General features: G+C 38.2%; 1 protein-coding gene across 5 annotated transcripts in view; it reads right to left on the bottom strand.

The window, feature by feature from the left end:
• Positions 1–18,914, bottom strand: part of PDE3A (phosphodiesterase 3A) — a 264,104-nt gene that overhangs the window by 137,453 nt on the left and 107,737 nt on the right. The window lies entirely within an intron of this gene.

Genomic DNA, 18,914 nt, shown 5'->3' with positions numbered 1-18,914 from the left:
GTGCTCTCTAAAAAGTTAAAAACAAACAAACAAACAAAAAAAACACACATTATTTCAAATGATGAGTACAGTGGGAGTCGGGAAGTAATGATGTACCCTGCCCTAATAATAGAAAGGCATTTCAAACTTAGAGAAAAAAAAATCAATACATATTGTAGCCACATTTTAATAATTGCTTTCTATATGAAATTTAATCATAACATAAAATCACACTTTTAAATATTTGTAAGATGAGCTTTCTTTTTAAGAACATACTTACAGCTCCTAGACTCAATTAAATTACTCATCTTTGCACCCAGAGCTTCAGAATTTTAGCTAAATGAAAATTCATATGTAGCTAATTGTGATAAAAATGAAGCAGTAAATAAGGTGCACAAAAAAAAAAAAAGTAAAGATCCAATGAAAACTTGGGAAAGACTAGTGTTTTAGAATATTTAATCAGAAATCTTAAAGTTTTACCTCCCAGTATTTCTACAGCATATTACACCCTTTCTATCTCGAAGTCAAACAGCTGCTTCTAAAACTTCACCTGCTGCGTTTTTTTTTTTTTTTTTTAAAGGGCTTGCATCCCTCTTTCCAATTTTTAACTCCACTGTAGAAACAGCTTCCTACATCCAGCTCTAATTAAAAAGGAAAGCATTTATCTCAGCACTTCTTAAAGGAATAGTTATGGCAAGCTTCATCCAAAAGGAAAGTTCAAAAGGGTCAAAATACAAATCATTTGCATGGATGCAAAGAGAGACAAAATAAAGTACTCATGAATTTGATAAGCTGCATATGTACATGTTAATGTATTCTTCCCAAATTAGGTTTGATCTGGGTAGCAAAATCACAGTGTAAAGAATTTTAGAGATTGGTCATCGACACATATATATGCATAATTACAGCAAGAGAACTAAACAAGTTACATATTGCCAGTCCATGTAGAAGTGGACAGTGGGAGGTTTATTTCAAAGACAAGGCTGATACCACTCTTCTCTCAACCTCCTCTTTCTGTTTCGTATATCTCTCCAACAAAACTTAAAATCAGTTTACGATTAAAACGAGCAAGAGCCAGTTACAACCTATCATGTGGAATCAGATTCAGTGGTCTTGATTGCCCGAAGTTATGCTACTATGCTGGGGGTCACAGCATGGTCACCTCTAAATCAGATGACGACTGGCAGGAATCTCCAAGTTACCTAAGGTCATGTACCTCTGCCTCAGATCAGGACCACTTACAGTGTTGACGTTCTTCACAGACGCTCAGTTACCTCTGTTTGACAGCACTGCTTCCAGTGCCAGTGCAAGTAATCCTATTCCCTACTAATTTACGCAACAGATTATTATTTCCTCTTTGTGGGAGCCTTTTAAAGACTCATGTTACCCCTCCAGCTTTTTTTGACTCAGCTTAAATTCTGTCAATCTTTCTTCAGAGGTCATGTTTTCTTTATGTCCAGTCATTTTAAGTACTTGCCTCTGGACTTGGGTTTATATCTTTCCTGGAGCATGGGGCCCAAATTAGACAGAGCCCATCTGAAGCCAAATGACTTCAGAGCAAAGCAGAAAGGTTATGATTTGTCTTGGTGACATAACAGTTTAGTTTAGGTATTCATTATGGCACTAACCTTTTTCACAACCACATAACATTATTTTTCCAAGTGCAGGCTGTGATCCACAATAAACCCAGATATTTTTTTTTCTGAATAGCTGTTCCGAGCAAATTGTTCCCTGTCCTCATTACTGTTGTCTAGCTACAGTAATCTGCATTTATCAAACTGAGCTGTGATTCATTTTCCACACTGCAACTGTAACCTGTCCAGATCAATTTTGAAATTTAAACCTGGTCTGCAAGGGATTGACGGTCTCTCTTAACTTCATGTGTTCTTCAAATTTAATGAACATTCTCTGAAGTCCATCATTTACACAGTTTATGAAAACACTGAACACCTACATCAGCTGCTGTTTTCTTCCTTTTATCCGTCTAGGTGATTAAACATCCTTTGACTCCTTTGTTGCAGTGTATTTTTGAGAAGTGAATGTCTAAAACTTCTTACCTCGTCTACTTGCCCTATCTTCAAATACAGATTCTAACACTAATCTACAGGTCTGTCTCACCTGTGGTCACAAAAATGGTTTCTAACAGCCCCAGCATATCTTAGCATGAAATTTATCAAGTCAAGTTTACCCCAAAACATCTAAATGCTCTCTAACCTTCCTCACATAATGGTGTCATCTGTGCTCTCATCACATTAATTGTGTGAACCATCTTCCATGCAACTGACCTTTTCCATAAACACAGTCAGAGTAAATTTCAGAAATCCTGGCAGTGTCTATCAAGTGCTCTGCCATTCCACAGAGAAGTGGATTGACTCTTTAGTCTCTCTGAACACTTAACTATCATGACTCATTGCTATTTTGACTGTAACTGGCTAGCTTCCTCTTACTTTTTGGCTTAGCTGTTCTGGTTTTGTTTGTATTCACTTGTAGTCCATTTCCCTGATTGACCTTAGCTGTTTGACTCAGTTTCCACGTCCTGTATATGTGCATATATAAATATACACATAAAACTCAACATTTTTTACTTTGCTATCATTTGTTCTCATTTATGTTGGTTTGCTGCCTGGATATGCTCAATCCTTTTCCTCCTATTGACTGCAATCATATTGGAGAAAGTTTGCCTTCTAGTTACTCTCCATCTCCTAAAATAAAAAGCATGTCAACCACTTTGTATCCCCTCATGCACCTAGGTAAACAGAGATGCATATTGCAAATGGGTCTGCCAGTTGTTCAGAAAAATGTTATCCATCTCATCCTTCTGACAGTGGTCAGTGTACCTTCACCATAATACATTCTACATTTTTTTCTTCTTTAGTTGACACACAAAGAATGTGGGTAAAGTCTCTCTTCCTATACACAGGATCTCAGAACAATTACATAACTGATATACAGAGATGTAACCCTATGCTCTGCTTGTCTTTCTTAAGCTAAATAAGACTTTCAATATTAATATTCTGTTAAAATCACTTACTACGTCATATTCCTGCCCAGGACCATATATCTTGTAGTCATACTTTTTTTCCCCCCCTTTTTTTTTTTTTTTTATGGAACCCTCTCTCATAATGTTAATAAGCTCGTGTGTAAAGCACCTCCCTCTCCCTCCCCCTTTTTTTTTTCCTCCTTTAACACTGAAAGATGCACTTATTTTTTATCCAACAAGCCAGAGCTCATCTGGGAATTTTGGTTGAAGCAATTGACATTTTATCGAGATTAGTGTGTGCCACTCACACATTTATTACAACAATAATTTCAAAGTTACAAATGAATTGCTAAGTAAGTGCTACAGATTGCAGTGGAGAAATGAAATCAAGAGGATGAGTAAGGCAATGAGAGAAGAACATGGCAGCAGAGAAGTTAGACACACAGACTAATGCTCACCACAACTCTGATGCTCTTGTTCTATTCTCTATAGCAATGATGAGTACTATTGTCAATATTGTCAATAGGATTACAAGCCAAATGTACAATTTGATAACTGCGGTAGTTTGGAATTGGCTGATACAATGCCTTTGAGATTGCACTGCAATGTTCTGGTTTTGATAAGGCAAATTTAAGTTGGGAAAGATCAAAGCTGCTGAATTATCCATATTCTCATTGTTCCCACTATATCACTAATGGCTCCTCTTCCCACAGTAGTTAGTTTATATTACCTTGGTATTGCATCACAGCTTTCAAGAAACACTAGGTAAAACAGAGTGCAGTTTTAAATTACCACATAGGTATCAGTGCAGCATCTGTGACCTGAAAGACAATTAGCCGGTAATTCCAGGCCAGGAAGGCATCATCATTTCCTGTTAAGTTCACAACATGGATGCAATCCACAGCTCTGCTCCTAAGAGATTGTATTTCAAACAGTCCCCTTCCTGCACCATGAGTCAGTCAGCAGTCCCATACTGTCAGAATAATTAGTTACAGCTTTTTGTTCTTCAATGAAAATGTACAGGCTAACAGCTTGATTTTAATTCCCCACTGGAACAAGTAACTAATTATGACCTGCATTAAAAGTTAGCTGCAATAATGTAATTGGGTATTTTTAGAGATCTGACAGACCTCCAAATTGTGTGTAAACAGACCACTATGAATGCTTGAGAAATTAGATTATAAACTTAAAAACCTCCTACAGAGAAAGATGAAGACCCACTATGTACATGAGTACCTTACCAGAGCAATTTCAGAGATCCTTATCACTATGTTTAATAAAGCTAACAGTTCCCTATAGCTTCTGGCCCAAATAAATCATTAGCTGTTCAAAGACAAATGCAACTTTACTGAATGGAAAAGGGTCACTAAAGAAAAATAAATAAATAGTATGAAACAAAATGAAGCTCTTGAGGTCTCAGACAGGAAAATGGTAATTCTGCATTATTATCTTAAAAATACAGCTTTCTATCATCACGGGAGGGAGAAGATAAAGAATCTTTAGGCTTTGACCCTAACAGCTGATGGCCAACTAACATAAATATCCAACAAACTGGACTGATTGCACTTCAAGCTTGTTAGTACTACTGCTTAAAACAGATAAAGTACCAACTGTGCCTTTTATTTGATGTTAAAGGCCACTTTCAAAGAATAACAAGAGAGGTGTGGGGAAAGGAGAGGCAGATTCTCTTATTTAGCATTATTTTAAGAAGTGGAAATCGGAGGGCATTATCTAGAGAACCGCTGAGAGTAAATACATGCAAATTTCGTGGTTCAGCAGAAACTGTTATTTAAGTTAACAATCACATTGCCACACATTGCGACTGATCTTAACAAATTGAACAGAAAGTTTAAAATCATTCCAGAATTTACTGTGGAGATATAAGAAGGATTTGTGCTCCTTCAGTCAATGTTCACAAGACACTAAGAGGGATTTGCAGATCAATTCTGAACTCCTAAGAGCCTTAAACCTCTCTCCTTTCACTTGCATGGGTATGTGACAAGAACATGACCAAGACTATATTGATATGCTTCATTTCTACATTCCATGGAAAACTTACTACTTTCTCAACAGAAATGCAGTGGGACATATTTCCTGACTTTTACTCACAGAAATGAATCTATTTCTTTTCCAACTTTTTTCACACTTCACTTTTGCACCTGCTCAGACCTACTTTCTTCTTCTGCAATACATGAAAAACTATTGTGCATGCTATGTGGAACACATTTGAGAAGTCTTGGGTCCAAAAGCTCAACTACTACAAGCCATTAATTTAAAGAGCTTAGCATCAGTGTTCCCTGAACTTCATGGCCTCCCCAGCTATTCAGACTGCTGTACTGATGATTCCCACCCCAGTGCAAAACAGAACAGGATTCCCCAGTTGTCAGCAAAAGACAATTTAATAAGGTTAAACAATTTAATCTGAGAACAGAAAAATTAACAGCACAGTGAAATAAGTTAGGTATTACAAAGGCCACTGACATAGCAACTTTATTAATAAATAAGACTCTCAACATTTTAGATAATTATATAGTGATTTGACATTATTAGCTATTCACACTCTGAATACTTCCCCTTCAAAACAAAACTTCCCCCTCTTCACAAAGCTGACTGCTGAATAATCCAGCAGAATCATTTGCCAGCCAGACCCACAACCACTCTTCTGGCCCCCCATTTGGTCAACTGGCAGCACAGTCCCTCCAAAAGGTGAAATGCAATAGATCTGAGATGCATCCACCTGGAGCTGCTCCTGCACCCCTCATGGGGTGCTGGCACCTTCAGAGCCGCTGAGGTGTGGGAGCCCAGCTGGAATGTGCACAGGAGCATGCTGCAGGCACCACTGCCCCTGGCTTTGCCTGCACTGCGTCAGCTGGGCAGAGCTATGTCCTCCTGTCCCTCAGTGTCTCCCTGGGGAGACCAACACACAGGTCCAAGTCAGGACCTTGCTACCAGCACCATTTCCCCAGCCTCACATTCTTCAGGCTACAGAATCTCCCCATCACGCTCAGTGACAGAGAACTGGCCATCTTGTTCAGCCTGCATTGGGTACTGGGGTGTTTACTGCAAGGTCTGCAACAGGCAATTGAAATAGAAATAAAAATAAAAATAAAACACAAAGAAGATGGAACAAAGGCTCTAGATAAGGCATTCCTCTTCTCTCCTGCCTTCTCGCTAGGGGCTGTCACAAAGCATTGAGGCAGCAGTGTACTGCCAGGAGGTACCTGAAATCTCCAGGTATGGCCAAAATGTCTTTGGACAGCACAAGTGAAGGAAAGCGCAACTGAAAAGGATGCCTGACCAAGTACAAACGTAAAAAAATCTAGGGGAGAAAGGAAATTGTTGCTGATAAGCTGCTTTTTATCCCCTTGCACACATGAACTCTCCATTTTGCTGGGGAAAGTTCTTACATAAGCTTACATAAGAGCATGAGCTTCAAATAGGATATATGCCTAGATAAAACATGCTGCTTTCAGACTTTTTTTTTTCCAAGATGTTAAGCTTAAACAAGAAAACTTTACTATAAGAAGAAAGTCTGGTTGCCACATTTATCACTCATCGCAGGCTCCTCAGAAAGCTATTAGAAATACTAAACTATGTATTCTTACATGTAGTTCTCCTGGTAATGCTGCAGAGAAGGAAGAATGCAGCACCTGACACACAACATGTATGCTCATGACTCCACAGAAGTCTCAGAAATGCAGTTTATTTTGTAACTGTTAAACATTTGCATTCTTGAAACCAGGTATATGCAATTATTCTCATTCATTAGAATTACAGTCCCTAGAAATTGTTCAACCCATTAAACGTAGCTCAAGGCAGTTTACTATACATACAATTGACAATAAGATTTAGGTGACTTTCAGCTTCCTGGCTTCCTGAAGCTTTTTTTTTGTTTGTTTGTTTTGTTTTTGTTTTTTTTTAAATCCTTAGCTTATGTAGATAACATGAATTTACAAAAAGTTCTCCAAGAGCACAGTTCAGAAATTATAGTTTTATCAGAAACTGTATGATTAGATTGGCTGAGATTACTTTCTTAAATAAATAAAAATCTGTATTTAATTTATTGTGTAAGTCAGATTGATGACAAAGAAAATTTGTTCCCTGAACATACAGCCTGCCCCTATCAACTTTTGGTCAGGAGTTAGCCATATATTATTTCATTCCACTTCATTTATCTTTCCCTCTCTGTGGTTGTTGCTGAACTATCAAAATATGTGACATGCCACTAATCACAACTTTCTGTCTTTATATGTCAATTCCTTTGCTCCTTCCAGGACATGTGCAGATGCAGATCCCTATATACATTAAAAACAAACACACAAAAAACCAAGTGTGTAAACTTTTCCATTTTAGACATCAGAGCATCTTTCTGCGCAGCTGTCGTGTCTGTTCTGGTTCAGCATTCTTAGTGGGTTTGGGAAATCAGCACTTGCCATGTCAGTAATACTCTCTCAGCAAAAGAACCCATGAAAAATTTTACATCTTTTGAATTTGTCACTAGCTTTGCTTTCCTGTGCTGAAAGCCATCTTTGTCCCATTTTGCTGGAATGCAATTATTCCAGGCTACCTTGCCTCACCTGTATGCAGGCCAATTTATCTGCTTTCATCCCAGACTCAGGTATCAGACTCCACACAAATTCTATGTTATCAGCTTTCCAGGCTCAAGTTACTTTTTGTGTTCCTTTAAAGTATTTGATTTAACTTGTAAAAATACCCCTTGGAACTTATTTAATACTGGTCTCTAGAGATACAGCTTCCTCTTTGCTGCCTCTTTCTATTTGCATGGAGCAAACCTTAACACTCAATCTCTGCCCCCCACACGGGCTGACCTTGGCATGTTCAAGTGACCCAAGTGAAAGGAGAAGGCTTCAGACATGTGAGAAGCAGCTGCATAAAGGATGAAAAAAGGTACTTGCCCTGCAACCGGTAGTACTAGGGAGATAAGGCATGGTCAGACAGAAGCCACAGCAGTGCAACTGATAAACCAGCTATCTACTATAGTTACTAGATAGTGCATGAATCCAGTATTTCAGCCGCTCAGAAAAACATGCTGGCTCTGCTTTTTTGATTTAACACAATCCAGAAATTACTCAGTCTTCTGTTTCTTTACAAATGGTCAAATACTCAGCAAGATTTGGGCAATGATCTGCTGCCACTGGGTTATCAGAAAGTGCTCCAAGACTGACCTTCTCCCAGGAAGGCTGTAACATCTCTGCAGCCCAGTAATTTTGGCCAAGTTATGCAAGCAATGGAGATTCTCTTTAAGGACCAAAATCACCAAACTAATATTTTCACAACAGTATCCCAAGGTCAAGACCATCATACAATTCAACATACAGAAAATCTCCCTGAAATGAACCACCAATACGCAACATAATCTTTTATTGTACCAAACTGGAAATTGTCCCGTGCAATATCTAATGAAAACACTGCTCACAAGAGAGACACGTGGCATATTCCTACGATATAAATTGTCTTTACTGAATTAATATCAAACCATATCAAGTGCCAATGGCACTATTGTTATGGCTTCTAACTTGTCTCAGAAATAAGTTAGAAAAAAACAATAGAAAAAGGACTGTCTAGCTCAACATTCCTACTATCCACAAGCTGAAACATAGAAATGATAAGTAGCAAGAGGTCTGGTGAAAGACCACTGTGTGTAGAAAGCTGAAGAACAGAAATAATATCATGGGAACCCAAGCTCAGGTTGCTTCAAAGGACAGTGAAAGAAAGTGATTCACAGAGCTAGGTTTCAAGCATTTGCACATTTCAAGCCAAGTGCATAACCACTTACTGGTGCAAGTTTCTTCATTAGCATAAGCAAAACCATACATCATACACGTACATATGGAATAGTTTGTGTGTTTAAAATAATTTTTGGTTTCTCTTTAAGAGAATTCAATCACAGTTGACACTTCAGGACTGTTAGGAGGTGACCTTATGTAGCATCTGTGTTGCAATGCCTAGATGTGTTGCTAGGGTGAGCTAAGGATAGGAATTAAGCTTCAGCTCTGAATTTCCTGGCTTTTTTCAGCTCATGTCAGCCCTTATTGTTATTTCCACATAGGGAGAGGAAGGTGCGATTAAGGAAAGAATACTGTTTCTCAGCTTGACTGTTTCTTGGCAGTTGGTGGATTTTGCTAAAACCTTATCAGAATAAACCTCTTTCTTGCTTCTGTGGCATGCGGAGGAAGCATTTTCATCTACAGAAAAAGACAGGCTGTAAATGAACCGTTCCCCTGCCCAGCACTACAGGCAGTTTCCCTGTCTGCAGGGGCTCGATCCCTGCAACCTGCACGCAGGAAAGGAAGACAGAGTTTGAGTCTCTTTGATGTAGCCCTTTTCTGAAGTTCAAGCAGGTTGCGTGAAATAAAACACACTATCACACAGGCTGGCAGGTGGTTCATTTCCAGCTCTACCACTGTCTCATTTTTGCCTTTCCTGGAAACACAGCCTCCTCAGTATTTTTTTCTTCTTTTTGTCCTCCCAGAAACACAGCTAATACTTATTCAATTGTAGATGCCTGTATCTCCAAACAACAAAAAGTGAAAAACATATTATGAACAATTTCAAAGTGTACAGACAATGCCTGTTGTTCCTAGTAGGCAATAAAGTAGGCCAGAAATTAATCACTGTCTGCTATCTGCACTTACATAGTGGCAATTATTGATAAATGTGTTCCCACTTCAAGCACATTACTTGGAACCGCGGCTGGTGAGAAGTCTGGACTACTACAAAACCCTAAAACATTAACTGGTCAAATAGCTTTTTAGACCAGAGCACAAATACCGAGCTCACTAATTGAAAAGACGACGTCATTGGACTGATTTATGAAAAGCACTGCTGATGTTTAGATTAGGAAAATTTACTTGAGATGGCCAAAGTAAACTTCATGGCTTTTGTTTTGGATACTTCAGTTTATGAATCTGTCATTTAAAAGAGCCATTAGAAATCAACAGATACATGGCGATATAAGCTATTGAAGGGGTTGGGTTGGGGCTGGTATTGCTTTTTTATTGTATTTTTTTGTTGTTGTTGTTTTTTAAGCTCACATATAACTGGCACAGCAGTGCTGCCCCCAGGCTCCCACTCTTTTTCCCCCTCTAAATTAAAAAAGGTTTCAATTTATCTTTCTGCCTACAATATCATTAAAATGATAGCAGCATATGCATTTTATGATATGTGTCTGCTTGGTGATCCAGCAACTAAAAATTAGGGAATACTCTAAATTCCAAACAGATAGGCTGAAAAGCTTCTCCCCCCATCACTGATATTCCCTAGCCCACAATTCAGGTAGTTTCCACAGACTTCAAGTTTACCAATGGCTGAAATGACTTATAGTCAAGAGCAGTGAATTAAAACAGTTATGACGCTTGAAATTATTATTGGTTTACAGAATTCAATTACAAGTCATTTTCTTTTCTTAGCAATTTTAGTTTTTGGCTATGTAACGTATTTGACATTTACTGCTCTCTCCCAGCTTCAGACCCAACAGCAAGCATATTTTAAGGCACCCTGTCCCCAAACCCTGGGGCCTTCCTTATTTCTTTGTGCAACTACAAAATCCATGCCCTCCCATACACTGCAAAACAGACTGCATTGAAACAGGGCCAAGAACAGAAGCAACCAAGTGGCACCCATCCCCACAACAAAACGAAGAAACTAATCCAACATCTAAATGTCAGACACTGCTGTGCATATACGAAGAGACAGATTAATACAATAAACTGAACTTGTTCTGCTTTTACATAGGTTTACCTGCTTAACACACATAAATGAAGTTACTGTGCAAAAAACACTGTCCAGCTAAATGAAGGAGATTATAAATCCACAAATAAATAACTCTCTTGTCACTATTGATGTCAGTGGATCTAAAAAAAATATTGTAGAGGATAGGCAAGGTATAGGGTTCAGCTGTTCAACATAAAGCAGGAATAAAAGACATTGTCAAAAAATGCTTGATTGCTCCTGTGGGCTTCGAATAAAGTTATCTATAAAGAATACCTACTGGAACTTGAAACAATTATACACTGTTTTTGGTGTGATTGTGGCAGAAGGATAAATATTCAGAAGAACAAACACAGGACTAAACAGAAAAGTAGTAAATACCATAGTTGCTTCGTAATAAGGGCAAGGAAAAAAAAAAAAAGAGTAAGGGAATAGGGAAAGCAGCTGAAGGAGGACATCTGTTTCAACCATTTCATAGGACAACAAAAGGAGAAATGATCTGAATTGTAGACAGGGAGCCAAAGCTCTTGCATATGGTGAGACCCAAAAATCCAGTAGTCATGGCCAGAACAAGGAGACCATGAATTAGATTCTTGATAAGAATCATATGATTAGACTTAACCGAAGATAATCTATTACTATTGCAACGACAAAGCAAAGCATTACCCTAAAAAAGGACATTTTTAAGGACGTTTCTTATTATGTTATATACCACTCCACAAACCTATGGAATAGTTTCAGGTCTATCAAACTCCATCCCTGCCCCGAAATAATTACATACATACTGATTTTAAATGGTCCCTAGTATCCAAACAAAAATAAAATACAGAAAATATAAAATAATAGATATTGTACAGCTTTGTGTTTTCCACAATAATCCTCCAATAATCCTGAAATATCTGTGCCCACTGTCTGTAGATTTATATATGGACCTCCACACACTGCAGTAGCTTATGGAAGTATACATTGTATTCACTCATATTTACCAATGCCATTGTGCATTGCCTACATTCTCAATATGCACTCACTACATGTTATTCAAAAGTAGGTATCACCATAGTTTACATAATGCCAGAAAAAAAGAAACCAATGAAAACAGCAATGACCCAAGACATACAGGGTTGCAAGTGTTAAAAGAGCACATTCTCTTGATAGGCATATCAAATTAATTTAAAGCCTTTGTCTTCCAGATGTTTCACCTCACTCTTTAAAGTATGCAGCACCACAAAACAGTGTCACTTGTAAGGCATGCAAACGAACATTCTGTTCGTCACAAAAACATCAAATGTTTTTGGAAATTATCAAAGAAGTGTTGCCATTTTGAATTTGCAAGGACATTCCTCTGTCCTTGATGTGGGGTCTCTTCAAGCATAAGGGAGAAGGTGTATTTGTGTCTACTGTAGGAACGTGAGGGAAAGGAAACTAGTAGCTGGCCTTGCAATGACAATAGAAACATATAAAATACAATGCAAAAAGTTCTACATTTACTGAATAATGTTAACAGCAATAGTTTTTTTTGGTTTTGTTTTTTTAAAAAATTGAAGTTTCCACCTTATTATAAATGCCATCAAAAAGCAAGCAGACCTCAAAATTCCCAGCTTTTTATAATCCTTAGGAGAATTTAAATCAACAAGTAATTTCTGGGAATTTTAGATAAGTTAAGCACTAACAGACAGAAAGGAAAACAGACTTGTCTGGAGAAGCTTTCTTCTACCCACTGAACCACAGTGGCATTGACAACGTCTTGTAACAAGTAAAAGAAACTCCGCTTGACTTCAGTGGTTTACATTGGGACTGAATTTTTAATCTATATCAATCAATCTGCTTGCCATGTCCTGGTACAGTACAAAAACATTTCATAGATTTTATTCCAAATAGGAATTAAATAAAAGGGAGAAAATGTAAAGGTGAATGGCACATCTATTAAAACAAACAAAAAACTCACCAGCGTAACTTTCTCAAAGTGAGGTCTAAGAGAGCTAAAAAGAAAAAAAAAAAAAAAAAAAAACAGGAAAAAAACTCAATTGGAAAGAGATAAAAACACCCCAATTATCTGAGATTAAGTACCCTGATAAGTACCCTGAGCATGTGATCAGCTTTTTCAGCACTACAGCACTAAAATCTGTGACAGTAAACGTTACCAGACATTTACCAAACAGAAGATGATTTGTCACTTTCTGAAAGCGCTAGCAAGGTTATGCCTCTGGTAGTTGCTATGTGGTGAGACCTCAGAAGCCTCTCTCGGGGCCACAACAAACTAGAGGGATTGCCAGTTTCAGCACCCATATGTAAATAACAGTACAGGCAACAAATTAAGGGGTAGTTATTTTTTCTCCTTAAAAAATCTTCACCAAACAAAATCCCTCTGAAAATGGAAAATGTAAAAAGTCTAGTATTTGGTTCATAATTTCATTTAACACAAGGCTTCAAAACAACATCAAAAATCTAAATCTAACTTAACTTTTAATTGGATACACGTCTGATTAAAAAAAAAAAAAGAAAAAAAAAGAAAAAGACATAAAACTATCGAGCAGCTGTAGCATTTCCTGAGCTTGTATGAATAAAGCACTATCTCAAAGCATCCAAGAATTGCATCAAGTTGCTTCTGTTAGAAAATTATGAAGTTAAGCATTATTATTATCATTATTATTATAAGTATGCAGCTAGCTTGATGTATCGCCAAGTGCATTCACCAACAGGTCACATCTGGCAGGTTTCCATAGCACATGGAAGATGGATTCCCCTCAGTTTTGGCTCACAAGAGACAAAGAGTTTGCTGCTTAGGGTAATCCAGAAGTCTGAAGCATGGAGCCATTTAAAACACCGCTCGCCTGTGGATTCTGTGCTGTCTAGTAAGTAGTGAGCACCCAATGCTCCTTCTTCTCCACTATCTCCAAACTGAAAACATAATGTGCATTTCCCTCCTCAACCTGGCCACCCACACTTGTGAAACTGAGAGAAATTTAAGATCTTAAGATACCATTTTCTCCAGAGCAACTAAACTTTCCTACCAGATTAAAAGACAGACTTTTGTTTTCTTTTCAGATGAGGAAAGGGAAAGTGTTTGGGCAACTTCATTCAAGAACAACAGTGCAACAGTAGTTGAAGATGAGATTACCTGTATTATTTATTGATAAATCTAGATGTTTTAAAATAGCATACCACTTAACTGGCATGCAGAATTAGAAAAGTGGCTTATCTTCTAGAAATTGTAGTCATTTATAAAAGGAAAAAACTCCCCGCAAAAAGTATACCTTCCAATATGTCAGCTGAATTTTGACAGAATTTGAGAAGAAGCAATGTCCTCCTGATTTTCACCATTACAAAAAGTCCTTAGGATAAGGATCCAAAGCTCCAGTATTACCTACCAAAGATTGTGTTGAAATACCTTACTGTAAATTTATAAAACATTTTGTAGGCAATTAAATAATTTATCCCTACAACAGGAAGATAGAATGCCTCTTTCAAGGCTATTCAGCAAATCATTAGCAGAGACAAGAATAAAACCTTTCTTCTAATGGTGTAAATTTAGGAAGTTCACTGTTAGAATGGGATGGTTGGGGGGAGGGGAAGTATCCTTCAAAACAGACATGCAAACTACTCCCGTCAGAAAATGCTAAACAACATTCCATTAAACTTTCAAAAAAACCTTCTGGAATTAGAATAAGGGAAAAAAAAATCATCTCTGAATTGCCCAAAAGTTAGTAGCTCCTGTTTTCACATACTTATAACAACAACAACAATGGCAAAACAAAAAAAACAACAACAATAAAACCACTTTATTACATATCTACAGTGTTGTTCTTGCCATAGGAAGTCTTTCAAATTACTTCCATGTTGCATGTGGTAGGTCATGCCCTCGCTGAAATAAACAGATAGAGTTCCAGTGAATCTGTTTCAGTTAACAGCAAACTATAATCAACATCCATATCCCACAAAAGCTTTCACAGCAATGTCACAGATATGTTGCGTTTGTGCCTGCTCCAGTGCAGCAAACCTCAGCTCTCAATTTCACATTTGCCTTAGTTGCCAGTAAAAAAATGCTCTACTTGATTGACTACACTTACCCCCACAACCAATCCACTAAATCAGTAAGCAATTGGTGTCAATGGACACTTTGGTACAGCTGCACCCATTTAGAAGAACAGCTGCTCAAGAAATAAAAGAACGTTCTTTTCGTCAAGCCACAAAACTTTCAGAGACATGAGTGACAAATCTGCCTAAGTAGATATTTATTAGCAACACTAAGGGCTCCTCCTTAGATCCCCAGTGTTTTGTTCCAGGCCCAAATCTTCTCTAAGCATAAAATTACTCATTTTTGTGACTGTCCCAGCTTCTACAAGCAGCTGCTTTTGCCAAACATTAATAATAATTATTTGTATTCTAGTACCATTCATCATATACTAAGCGCAGACCGTAAACCAGCAGCATACACGAGTGCACCGTACAGGGCCCCCAGATGGCAACTGCTCTTCATAGCTGCCCCTGTGCCTACGCAGAGCCCCCACACTGTGCCCACCTCACCGAGACCTACAATCTCCGCTTTGAAAGGAGAGCTTCAGCACGAGCATCTGGGTTTGTGGCAAATGAGGAGTTTTTACTTTTTCCCATGGCCTCTGTGTCATATCCTGTTTCTCACCGTCCTCCCATTCCCCTAAACATGACTTATCTCTCTAGCACTTCTCTTTCTCAGATTCCGGGCTGACTATCCTGCTGACGGTGGAGCAATCTGAATGCCAGTTTTGCATATAATTAGATAAAGATTTCAACCATGCTCCACCATTTCCCAGCAAGTCGCTTTCAAGTACAGTAATTCTAACAAATAAAAACTGGAGAATCCGAGGTTTGTAGAGTGTGTTGCTATCATAAGACAGAAGTATTAGGCAGAAGTACTGTTTCTATTTATTTGTTGTAATATAATTTAGTTCAAATAAACCTTGTAAGTGATGGAAGTAAAAAAGCATTTGTTTGAAAAAACAACAACAAAAAAACACCTAAGTAACAAAAATATGTAACTAACCTAATTAAGTAACAAAAATATGTTTCCATGTTAAGTTATAGATGCACAAGAAAAAGCCAAGACCAAATTCTACTATTCTTAATCAAGTAAATGGACTCTAAAGCTGCTGCAAGTCTAAAATAGCTTACATGAGGAAGAAACTGGAGCTTTGACATGTCAGTGTTTGAAAAGCGTTTGGCAATCGTCCCATATAAAGGTACTTACATGCAACTCTGAGAGCAGAGGCTATAAAGTACCAAATTGTGGGTGAGTTCTGGTATCTTTGGTTTGGTTGGGGGGTTTCTGGTATGGTTTTTTTTTTCATTTTTTTTTCCTGGAAATAATCCAGGGACAGCATATGGAAAATAGAACAGAGATTACAAAAAGGAAGAATTGTTCCTGAGAAAAACAGTATTCTCAGAGTTATGCATGGCTCAGGAAATGGACAAATGACCCCTGCTCGGGAAAGATTTTATCAATGAATAGCTTTTTGGTTTTATAATCAAAATTATTGCAGAAGGGTGGAGGAAGACTACGCAGATTATGATATTTGTTGTATTATTTCTCAACTTTACACACAAGAGATTTAAAATACCACTATCTAAATGCTGGCCATTAGTGTGCAAAAACCTTTTAAGGAGGAACACAGAACGGGGGTGAGTATCTGCTAAGCAGTTCCATCTGCTAAAGCCAGTGGTCCAAGCAGCCTCTGTGTAATCTGAATCCTTTTCCAAACATACACTTTGCCCTGCTAGCCAAAAAATAAATACAAGATGTGCTCACATTTGGATCCAAATTAAAGCCTAGACATTATTAAGAGTTCTAGTGAACATCAGTGAAAACAATTCATTTTTCCTTTTTACAATCCTACCCCAAACACCTCTCAGGAACAAAGGCTAGAGCAGAAATTGTCCCAATGTTTACTCAGAACAATGGAAAAAATGTATAAAAGCCAACCAAAACCAGGTGATCCAGTAGTCTCAGAACAGGGAAACCCAAAAGCACCACTGGATGAAGTGCCTGGAAAACAGAACGAAGATGGGGGGGGGGGGGGGGGGGGGGGGGCGGGGATGACACAACACAAAACAAGAAAACAACGACAAAACACACACAAACAAAAAAACTAGGAAGTGCCTAAAATTAGAGCTTGATGCCAAATCTGAGCTCAATTCTGTTCCCTGGTACTTAGGCACGCATCATTACTTTACTGCATTTACACACCAGAACAGCAGTTCAGCTAATTGAACTAGTTAGCAGAACAGCTAACTTCAGAAGATGTACTAATAAATATGCCAGAAGGTGCAGGCAAATTCAACGTTACACAGAGCCCTTTCTGGACTCAAGGGTGAAGCGAACAACTTACTTTCCAGTAAAAACAGCTGTATCAGAACCGCACAGACTGCACGTAGAATAATGGTTATATATTTTCCTATGCTGAACTGATGGAAGAAAGTGTTGGTTACAAGCTTCAGGCTCACATTATTGGGCTTGGGTCAAATTTTCCCCAAGTTCAGTCCACAGACTCAGAAATGGGTCTCCTCATTCTTCTCCTCATTTTTGAAAGCGCGTGGCAGTTAAGTCAGACATGCATCTGTAGGAACTGGTTGACTTTTTAACCTATTCTTCATATGAAGCAAAGACCACAAGAGGTCTTGAAACAGCATTTCCAACACATCAGTGCCAACTTTCAGGGCTGCACAATTTCCACACTGCTACAGAAACAGGAAAAGATAGGAAATGATGCACGCTTTTAAAATTGGATGATCTGATGCAGTGCAGGAAAAAGAGGAAAAAACAGGAAAAAAGAGAGAGAGAGAGAGGGAGAGAGAGGGAGAGAGAGAGAGGGAGAGAGAGGGAGAGAGAGGGAGAGAGAGAGGAAAGTAAGCCTGCAAAATGGGCTACCTCTAGGACTCCGAAGACATTTTACATTCTTGGATCATCATAGCTACTTCTCAAATCACAAAGGGATCTCTTTCAAACATACAGATCCACTCCAAATGTATTTGCTGCCCTTGCAAATTCCTCCAGCCTAATTAAAAACTAAGAACTTAAAACTGAAATGTTTTGAGATAGATTAAGACTGGATAGATTGATAGTATGTACACTCAGAAACAACTACTTATTTACAATAACTTTAGTTTTCCAAAAGAGCTGTGGTTTGTAATAGGACAAAAACCAACTTGTCAGTTACATAGCAGTTTTACACATATTGCAAAAATCATGTATTTCAGTGGGGTTGTGAGGGAGGAACTAGTCTGGAGTTCCTGAAGAAAGACGAAATTCTATTTCTGAACACAAGTGCTCACATAGTCTTTGCCTTGAAGAGGAATCTAGGAGGAACATAAAAACAAGCAGAACAAAGCAACAAAGAAGTAACCAGTAAAACATACATTAAATTCAGACTCATCTAACTTTCAATCAGTGAACAGAGACAAACCATTACTGTCACTAGCACGGCATACGTGAAATTTTGTCATCTTTTTCTATGAATTCAAGGATAACATTCTCCTTAACAACATCCTATATTTAACAATAAATCTGTTTCTGAACTACAGCTTCATATAGGTTCAGTTGTCCCTGGCAGAGTGAAAAAGCTGTGCACCTTTATCAACAGCCCACTTTATCCAACATGCATGCTTTACAAACAGTGGTAGCAATCCCCTAATGTTCAAAGTTCCCAGTTCCAACAAAATTGCATCAACAGTACATTTGGATCAGTGTGCAAGCCATTTGAAAACTCTTAGGGAAGATTTTCAAGCTCTCTTTGTTACATTTACTTGGTTTGTTGTTGTTTAAATTCAATCTTCAAGGCTTCAGCACTCCAGGGACTCCACAGAGTCTGGCACGGGGTCATTCCTGCTGAAAGCGGATGCCAGAGGCTCGGCTGGAGAGCCAGGAGGGAGAGCACTCTCGCCGTCTGGGGAGAGGTGAGCTGCCGAACCCTGCATCAGCCCATTCACACGTTTCAAGGACAAGCCGGACAGCTTCCATTTTTTGGAGTCATTTTAGAACAGAACTGACTGTTTAATGGTTTTACCAAAATAAAAGCAAAAGGCTGATAGCCACTTTGGAGACAACCAGTGTCACGATCTGAGAATGCATACTCCATTATTCCTGTTATTTGACGTTTTCCCCTTGCCTGAGACATTCTTTCCATTGAATTTGCAACGGAATGAACTTAAAACAGACCAAAAAAAAAAAAGGCAATTACTCTGAAATAATAAC

Source organism: Anser cygnoides, chromosome 1, assembly GCF_040182565.1.
Source record: "Anser cygnoides isolate HZ-2024a breed goose chromosome 1, Taihu_goose_T2T_genome, whole genome shotgun sequence".
Taxonomy (NCBI): Eukaryota; Metazoa; Chordata; class Aves; order Anseriformes; family Anatidae; genus Anser; species Anser cygnoides.
Note: the sequence above shows the minus strand (reverse complement) of the source record. Positions and strands in the feature narration are given on the sequence as shown.